The following is an 8,306-nucleotide window of genomic DNA, read 5'->3' as shown; positions in this document are numbered from 1 at the left end:
GCGGCGCTCGCGCGGGGAGGGACGTCGCCGCTGGGGGAGGGGCGGGCGCGGCGGGTACCGGGAGGTGCCGGCAGGTGGGTGGTTCGGTGCCCTCTGCGAAGCCCCGGCTCGCTGCCCTCTCCTCACCCGGGCTCTTCGCCCGGGAATGGCCGCGCCCGCCCTGGGCCGTTAACTGTCCGTGCTGTGAGGGAGGGCTGGCGGGAAGCTCCCTGCTTAGGTGCCCGTCGGTGAGGAGCGGCGGTAGGTGTCGGCGGGAAAGGCGCTTGCAGCCTTCGAGGCGCTCACCTGACGCTCGGTGACTTACGGCCGAGCTTTTTGTGTGCGTGTGTGTGAGGAAGGGTCGGTGTCGGCCACCAGGTGCGACTCCTGTGGGGGCTGCCCGGCTGCGGAGGGAACGAAGCAGGCCTGTGGGGGAATTGCAACCCGGTGCTGTGATTTTCTGCAGTAACCCAGTTCTCGTGTACCGGCCTTCTGCAGTCTGGCTTCTGTTCTTCGTAGCCTGCGTCTTGCTTTCTTGGAGCATTGACGGCTTTTGCTTTGCTGATACACCTGTCTGAAGTTCTGGTTTGAAGCTCTTCAGGAAGAGCTTGCATGCTTCGCTTAGGATTCCCTCGAGGATGCAGTGGTGGCCCTAAACGCGTACAGCAAACTGATTGTCTGGGCAGAGATGTAACTCCAACTTCAGAGTTACCTGTCGTGAAGCACAAGTGTTAATTTTGAGGAGAACTGCATTTTTAAATTACTTATGTTAAATGTTTCTCAAGTATTCATGTCTCTAACAACAGTTCTCTTCTACCATGTAGCAATCAACAAATTAAATCTTTTCCAGGAAATAAAAGGAGGCAGATATTTGTGCACTTATTTATTTTTGATGTTTTAATTCTTTATTTTCCTGGGAAACATTTGTTTTTAAGCCAATAATTTTCTTGACTACACTGTACCACAGTGAAATTGATTTAACCGTTGTTTAGTGCATATTGAAAGGGAAGGGAAAGTAGCAACAAACAGTATGGTTAGTGAAAGTTACATTGCTTAATATTGATAATTTTTAAATAGCCTAAGTGATTTTTATACCAGAGGTAGGCAACACTATTTATCTTGTCTTTTAAATTACATTGCAAATCCTGTGGAATCCATTACTTCTCCCTTTCCCTCTTCCAACAGCGGCTACTGTAAATAAGGCCAGTATAAAATAAAAAAAAAACCTTTTCTCCCACAGAATTTACAGTCTAATTAGAGAAAAAGAAGTGCTGGGAAAAATACTGTGAGTGAATAGTGTAATGTCTTGTAGGTTTTTTTTTTTAGTTCTGTGTTCCATGTTTTGTTTTATTGTGTATGCCTGCGGCTGCTTTTGTCTTAGTAAGCTGCCAAGGGATTCATAAATTTATCCCATTTAATGGAAGGGTAGTAGTTTTGCAAAAACACTTAAGTGAGAATGGGCAACCAGGTAGGCTATTAAGTCTTTCAAAGGAAAGGCTGTGTATAAATCCACAAGGAAGACGTACTCTGCAGAGCCAAAATAGGGCAGCAAAACAACTCTCTTAGAAACAAAAAATACAGGAAACAACACTTTATAAACATCTGTGCTTAGAAACAGGATGTTAGGGAGAATTCTCTGAAGTAAAAGACGGGAGAGGGATGGGATATGGCAATGTGCGTGCAGTTCAGTTGAAGTCACTGTGCAAGAAGACCATATTTCTTCAGAGGAAACAATGAGGAAATGCAGATAAAGTCACTTCTAGACAGAAGTCCTGGACAGACTCTTTTTGGTTTCTCTTCTGTGAGAGACTTGGAAAGAAAATTAGCGTGATCATAGTTTTACATTGTATTCATAGACTGGACTTAAAAACCCACACCTACAACCAAGCAAACAACAACCACTTAAGGAAAATGTCTGATTTTTAGGGTTGCTTTAGGACAGGCTTCTTGTGTGACACCGAACTAAAAATTCTCTTTGTGCTTCAGCTTTTTCACCTCTATAATGGGAACACAGGAAACTTGCACCTTGCAAGGCTTTGGGGAGGAAAGCCTGTGAGACACTCAGTTTACTGTTGTGATGAAAGGGCATAGAAGTTTCTTACAGTAGCAACCAGACTGAATGCTTTGGTATTCTAATGAGATCAATATTTAATGAGTTACAGCCATTACAGAAGTCTGTTTTATTAAAAATACTTTTTCAAGTTTTTTCTGGAATTAAAGTATTAGAGTAGTTGCTGCTGAGAAGCTCAATGCAAAAAGCAGAGTGGGGTTTACTATTGCTACCGCTCTTTACCATCTAGTCTGGAAAAGCCTGTCCTCTTGGTCTGGAAAGTGCATAACTTTAAACATGTTCATAGCTAATATTTCCTGTTTTTTCCGGTTTGCTTAAAAATTGCTAACTTCTATTATAAGCACGTGGAATAGCAGAATTCAGGCAAAAAAGTAAGGGAAAAATACTGGTTAACAAGGTGTCAGATTAATCATTTTTGGGATACAGCTGCATTAAAGGAGGAGGATTCAGTGCTTCCAGTTGTGAAGAAATAGTACAGTGATCTAGTCAAACATGAGACAGTGGAGATCCTTGGCATGCGCAAAGACTTGAATTGCCAGTATGAACTAGGACAAACTTCAACACTTGGGCTTTCTGATAGTGGTAGTGCATGCAGTTCTTGCAATTTAGTTGTGTGTATGGCAAAGCTTGTATCCAGGACATAAGTTTTGTTTTTCGCATTAGCTAATGTGCCTTTTGTCAATCTCTAAAATCTTTGTTAAAATGTTTTAATAAAGCTGCTCTCATGTTAGTCATTCTAGAAACAAATGTGTAATGGAGAAAGAGGACAATCTTTGATTTGAATGGTTACCCTGTAATTCAAGATAGGGGCCTTTGACTGTAGCAAGTGGCTTTACATTGATCACTATCTGTCTGAGGCTGAAAAAGAAAATTTCCTAGGTAAACTTTTGAGGTAGTCTCTGAATGATCTTTTTTGTGATTAATTGATTTTTGATGTCTAGAGGAGTAAGAGCAAGAGAAACCTACTGGATTAGTTTAAATCTTCTAACTTCAAATATTAATTTAAAAAACTTAAGTTACTGAGGAAGGCATGTTATTTGGCAATTGCAGTCTGGATGAAAGTTCGGTATGAGCTCAAAAACTACACTTTCCTTGTAAGTGCTTTATGAAAAATGAAGGTAGAGAACTTTTAGCAGTGCTTTCTGAAGTTGGTAGGGAGACACCTGCCTTTAGAAGTCAGAAAATGGGAGAGGGTGATTTACAAAAGATTTTCTCAGCAATTGAGCTCAGGCCGTTTTTTCTTTTCCTCTCATTTTGGCTAGTAGGTTCTAAATAGGTTAAAATTTCTGTTTACCCCATGCATTGTGAGTTCTATAGTTGCAATGAAGCTGAATCTCTAGTAGAGACTTACTTTATTCAGAATGGCATTTGAATGTTCAACTTGCATATCTATGAACAAAATTAACTTAACTGCCATGTTTTGGCATTCTGAAAATATTCTTAGGTAGAATACAAATAGATTAATAAAGCAAAACCCCCTTAAACTTTTTAACTGTTGTAAAGGAGGACAGAAAGAAAAGGCCTTTGCTCTGTGAGAATCTTGTATGTTAAGATTTAACTTAGAGACAACTTACAGCAAGTAGTCTTCTACGACATTGTCTTCTACTGCTCAGCTCTTACAGTTGTTCACTTGGTAGCTGATTTTAACATGAGCACTGTTAATTGCCTAACTGTTGATCACAAATGATAATATCAGCTAATAAGCTTCTCTGTTCTTGTTTGAGGATGGTACCTTCATCTTAATAATTTGTATTTTTAATTGGGTGAAATGAAGAATTAAGCGTGAGTATCGGAAGGAGAGGGAGGAGCAAACCTGAGCATATTTGACCTTGAATTATCATGAATGTAAAGGTACCTAACTTAACATGTTTGTTTGGGTTTCCTTGGAATTTAGGTGCTAGTTCTTTGGCAGCTGTAAAGATGTGTCCCTGGATGACCATGATTGGCATAGCAAAGGAGGAGAGAAACAGCTGGAGGATGCAAACAGGAGCTTCAAGTGCAACATTTCCTGCTGAGTGAAGCTCATCTTTTCATTCCTTGAAGGTTAGCTGCAGAAACGGAAGTATAATTGTCCTAAATGGACCCTAATTAAGAATATAATTTGTTCTGCTCCACACAGTAAGCTTAATAACTCAGATCTAAATCGACCATATCAGTAGCAGAACAGGGAATGTGGTTCTGGGAAATGAATTTCAGTATTGTAGCACTGCAAATTTGAGATGAGAAAGGGACTTTGGTAGGAAGAATAGTAGTATAGTATATGAGAAGAATTTAAGACTATAATTGAAAATAATGGGACTGAATATTGCAGAGACAACTTTAGGTCAGGTACCACGAGTACTTGCAGAATCAGGGCCTTTAGAGAGATCTGATTGCCTGTGTGAACAGAAATTAATCGCGGTCATATAAATGATGAAATGATAGATTGGTTTATCATGGCCTGGAAAACGCGTGTGTATGTAAGTACCTATTCTCAGACTTAAGACGCAATCTTGTGAAATGTGCAATGTTCTTAACTCTCCCTGAAAACTAGAGAAATAAGACATATATTTGTGTGATGAGAGCTGGAGTTACCTCCTCCTCTGGAGTTGTGCTTTTAAGTGTAAGATGTTAGTTGCTTGTACTTTTTTTCAGAAATCAGCAATTTACAGTGTATTTTTATTTGGTTCAGAATTACTAACTGGAATGGTTAATTGTTGCTATATCGATCCTATCATTGTTTATGTGATTCCTTAAAACGAAAGTTCTCATATTGACCATATTTTTCATCTTTGGAGTTTTCCCGTACTTCTCCCATGTGGGGAGAGTCTCATTAATCAAAACCACTGCCTTAGCTTAATCCTTCTCCTCTGCGCTCACCTTGATATGAGAATCCCTTTCTAAAGGTTTTTATGAGTACTTAAAAATAATCTGAGCAGCTAGTGGATGTCTTTATGAATGAGTGATATTTACAATTTTTTGCTTTTTGGGATAAATGCAACTTCAGCATGTGCACAAAACCTAGCTAAAGGAGAACCTAGCTATTGGAAAACTTATTAAAAATATAATATCTGCCTATCCAACTAAAATAAAGTGTAGAAATGTTTTTTTTTTTTTTTTTACATATCAGAAAATTCTACAGCAGATATTGCATCTTCATTAAGAGCCCTGAGATTCTTATCAATGAAAGCTCTGTTTTAATTTCAGGGTTAATATAGGTACTTGTATGTGAGCAGCTAAACTTCAAATGTTGCTGGGTGTTACGCTTACCTCTGTAGACCTGTTCACTGGTTCTTTGTGCATCATGGAGTTGAATCATACAATTCAGTGGAGACTTCCTGGAGAACGTTTTTGTCCTTTTGTCCTTTTGGTATCATGAGTAGGTAATTACAGGCAGGTACTGGAAGACTGCTAGCCACTGAGTATGGTAACTCGTGTTGTACTGGACAGTCTTAAGTGAGAACTGCTTCCAAAGGCTAGCTAAACTTAATGTACATGCTACCAAGCCTGTGTGAGGTGGCTTTACCTGAGGAGGGAGAACACAAAAAAGAGCTAAATCCATGTCTGAACTGACTCTGTGAAGAAGGTATAACAAGTCACGAGACTAGAGGGTACTGTGCTGATTTAGTGTGTAATACCAAGACCAGCTGATGCTGCCTAGTTCTGAGCCACTGTCAAAATGAGCAATTTCTGGGCTTCCTGTCGCCTGCAGTTGCAGATTTCTACTATATCCTTTACATGAGCAATTTTGTGGCTATGTGCTGAGTGGCATTAATTTACTGCTCTGGCTGAGGAGGAAGAAGAGTCTTGGTTCTTCCTTCATCCCCTTCCCAAAATAATTTGATCTTAATCAATTCTGCAAACTGTTCTGATTTTACAGTGTGAGCACAGCTGTGTAAGTAGATCGTGAATAATGTCACTGCTTGTGTGTTATTTCTGTCTTTGTAGAAGTTCATTTAGGTTTGGAAAAAAATAATTCAGTCTCTCTGGCATAGTTCACCATGCTGCAGCTGAGTAGTGGTAAATTACTACAAAAAATTACTTAGAGTTTTGAAGAAGTTAGTAACCACCCTCAAGCTGTCTGGCTCAGCTGTCTCCCAGAGGTTCTTCCTTCAAGGCATTTAAAAGAACAGACCTCTCCTGAGCATACCTTTGCCTCAGTGCAAAATCCAGAGCTTTACCTCAAATGGTTGAGAAGTTACTTTTAAGTGAAGATACTGTTGACCAAATGAGGTGGGCTGTACATGTATTCCTGTTTGCGGACCCCGTGAAAAGCATGGAGTGGGTAGCTGGACAACATCTGCTTATCGTGCGTCAGCAAGATCCAAGTATTGGTTTATCTGGTTTGTGTGACTTCTGTATGGGATAGTTATATACCTGAAGGTAATAATATTTGAATTTGACCAGATGACATTTCTAGTCAAATTTCAAACTTCAAGGAGATGGGTAGATTAATAGGATAACATCAATTCTAGTGTTTACTGGACTGAATACAGAGCAGACCAATAACCAACAAGTAATTATTTCCAATCAGTTTCTTTCTCTGGGAGTGACTGGCGGCTGCTATCTATTACTTATTGCTACTGAGCAGAAATAATTTTGTTCAACAGATTGGAGGAGAATTCACATTCATGGTGTTCACCCTTTCATCTACCAGTTTTCACAGCAGGACGTTTTTGTAATTTTAATCGGTGGCCTGATTAAGTAGTACCTCTGTTTGGGCATCTTTCAGATATTTATTTTTTATTTTTAGCCTAATGATGTATTATCTTCTGTGGGGAAACAGTGCTTCAGAGCTGCTACTCTGGATGAAAAAGGGCAAGGGCTGCTGTACCTATTGAAGAGTACCTGTGTGGTGAAAAGATTGTTTTACTTGTGCAGTCCCGAGTGATAGATTTGGAGTAATTTGTAAGAATAGATGGAAACTATGGGAAAACATACTTTGGAAATAGAAACCTCTCCAGACTTCACCAAAATATTTAGCAGTTCTATACAGCATGGTAATGACCAAAAAAGCTGATTATGTCCAGTGAGGTCAACCAGAAGAAAGAATTCAGTGGTGAAGTGATTTCTAAGGTGAATGTGTATGTCTGAGTGGCTGGAGTGACCAGGAAAAACCCTCCCAAATGCATATGAGGGTACTGTTTAATATTGAAAGAAATACTGTAGTCGAGAATATGCATTTGTGCTAGTAACTATGGATTTAGCAGGTAAGACTAACTCTTCTTGACCAATCTCAACAGTACCTTCACTATATAATTTCTTACACAGAACTGTACTTAACGATACTGAATCTGTCTCAACTTACAGGCTGTCAAGATTTATCCAAATAAAATAGCTTTTAGGAAAGTGGGTATTTCATTTTGTACTGTACTATGTGTGACAGGTGTGTTACTTGAAAAAAAGCAACAGTACTTGTTGAGCCATTGGTGTTCTGAGACAAAATCATGTCATGTAATATTTTAAAAATGCTTCACTGTAACAATCACTATTATGATCTCTACTGAATGTCAGGTGGACTTGATTTTATTCTTCCACTACCTCTTTTTATTGATTTGGCCCAGTGACAGATGATACAAAATAGTAAATTTGATGTACATGTCTACATGAAAAAAAATATGATAATCTAGATGTCAAATGAAAACCTGTTTTGTTTTAAATAATTGTCATATTCATGTAACTGTACAGACACCTTATCTAGACAGTGATTTGAAAGGCTGATGCCGTTCCAGTCTCACTTGTGCTTTATATATATGTATATAAAAAAAACCATACTGACCTTTCTTAGCAACATTGACATTTCTTTCTCTAATTATAATAAAGCTTTCTTCTATAATGATTGTTTTAACAGTGCCATCTAGTGTCTAAAGCTTTTCAATAGGTGTTGTGATTTAAAAGTTAATGGGCAATTTTACTGAGTGATGGAGCAGAAAAATTGTTCCATCATTGTTTTATATTAAACTGGTATGGAATAGTTTAATAGCAAAAATACAATTTTCAACCAATTCTAAAGGAAATTGATTAAAGCTTTTAATATAATGAGAAGACATTGATTTCAGCTATGTTACTGTTGTATTTAACTGCTTTAAAGTAGTTGTGTGTTTGAGGTATTCATGTAGCATTCTTAAAATGAATGGGTTTTTTTTCTTCTTATGCATTCTCTTGATCTTCAGTTAGTATTTTCACCAGGCTGTAGATTAATATTCAGTACAGGAACCAATATTATTTCCCATAGCCTAAATATCCTCTATATATATGCCTTCTAACAGTTACAGAA

General features: G+C 38.6%; 1 protein-coding gene across 5 annotated transcripts in view; it reads left to right on the top strand.

The window, feature by feature from the left end:
* Positions 1-8,306, top strand: part of GSTCD (glutathione S-transferase C-terminal domain containing) — a 75,108-nt gene that overhangs the window by 109 nt on the left and 66,693 nt on the right. For 3 of the 5 annotated variants that reach the window (XM_080374037.1, XM_080374036.1, XM_080374034.1), the window contains exon 2: positions 3,945-4,093. The exons of 1 other annotated variant lie outside the window; for it this stretch is intronic. The gene's annotated coding sequence lies outside the window, so the exon portion shown is untranslated. Of the gene's footprint in view, positions 1-29; positions 241-3,944; positions 4,094-8,306 lie in introns of those variants that run through there. One more of the 5 variants, XM_080374035.1, reaches the window with a different exon arrangement.

Source organism: Falco punctatus, assembly GCF_963210335.1.
Source record: "Falco punctatus genome assembly, chromosome: 1".
In the NCBI taxonomy this organism is placed as follows: Eukaryota; Metazoa; Chordata; class Aves; order Falconiformes; family Falconidae; genus Falco; species Falco punctatus.
Note: the sequence above shows the minus strand (reverse complement) of the source record. Positions and strands in the feature narration are given on the sequence as shown.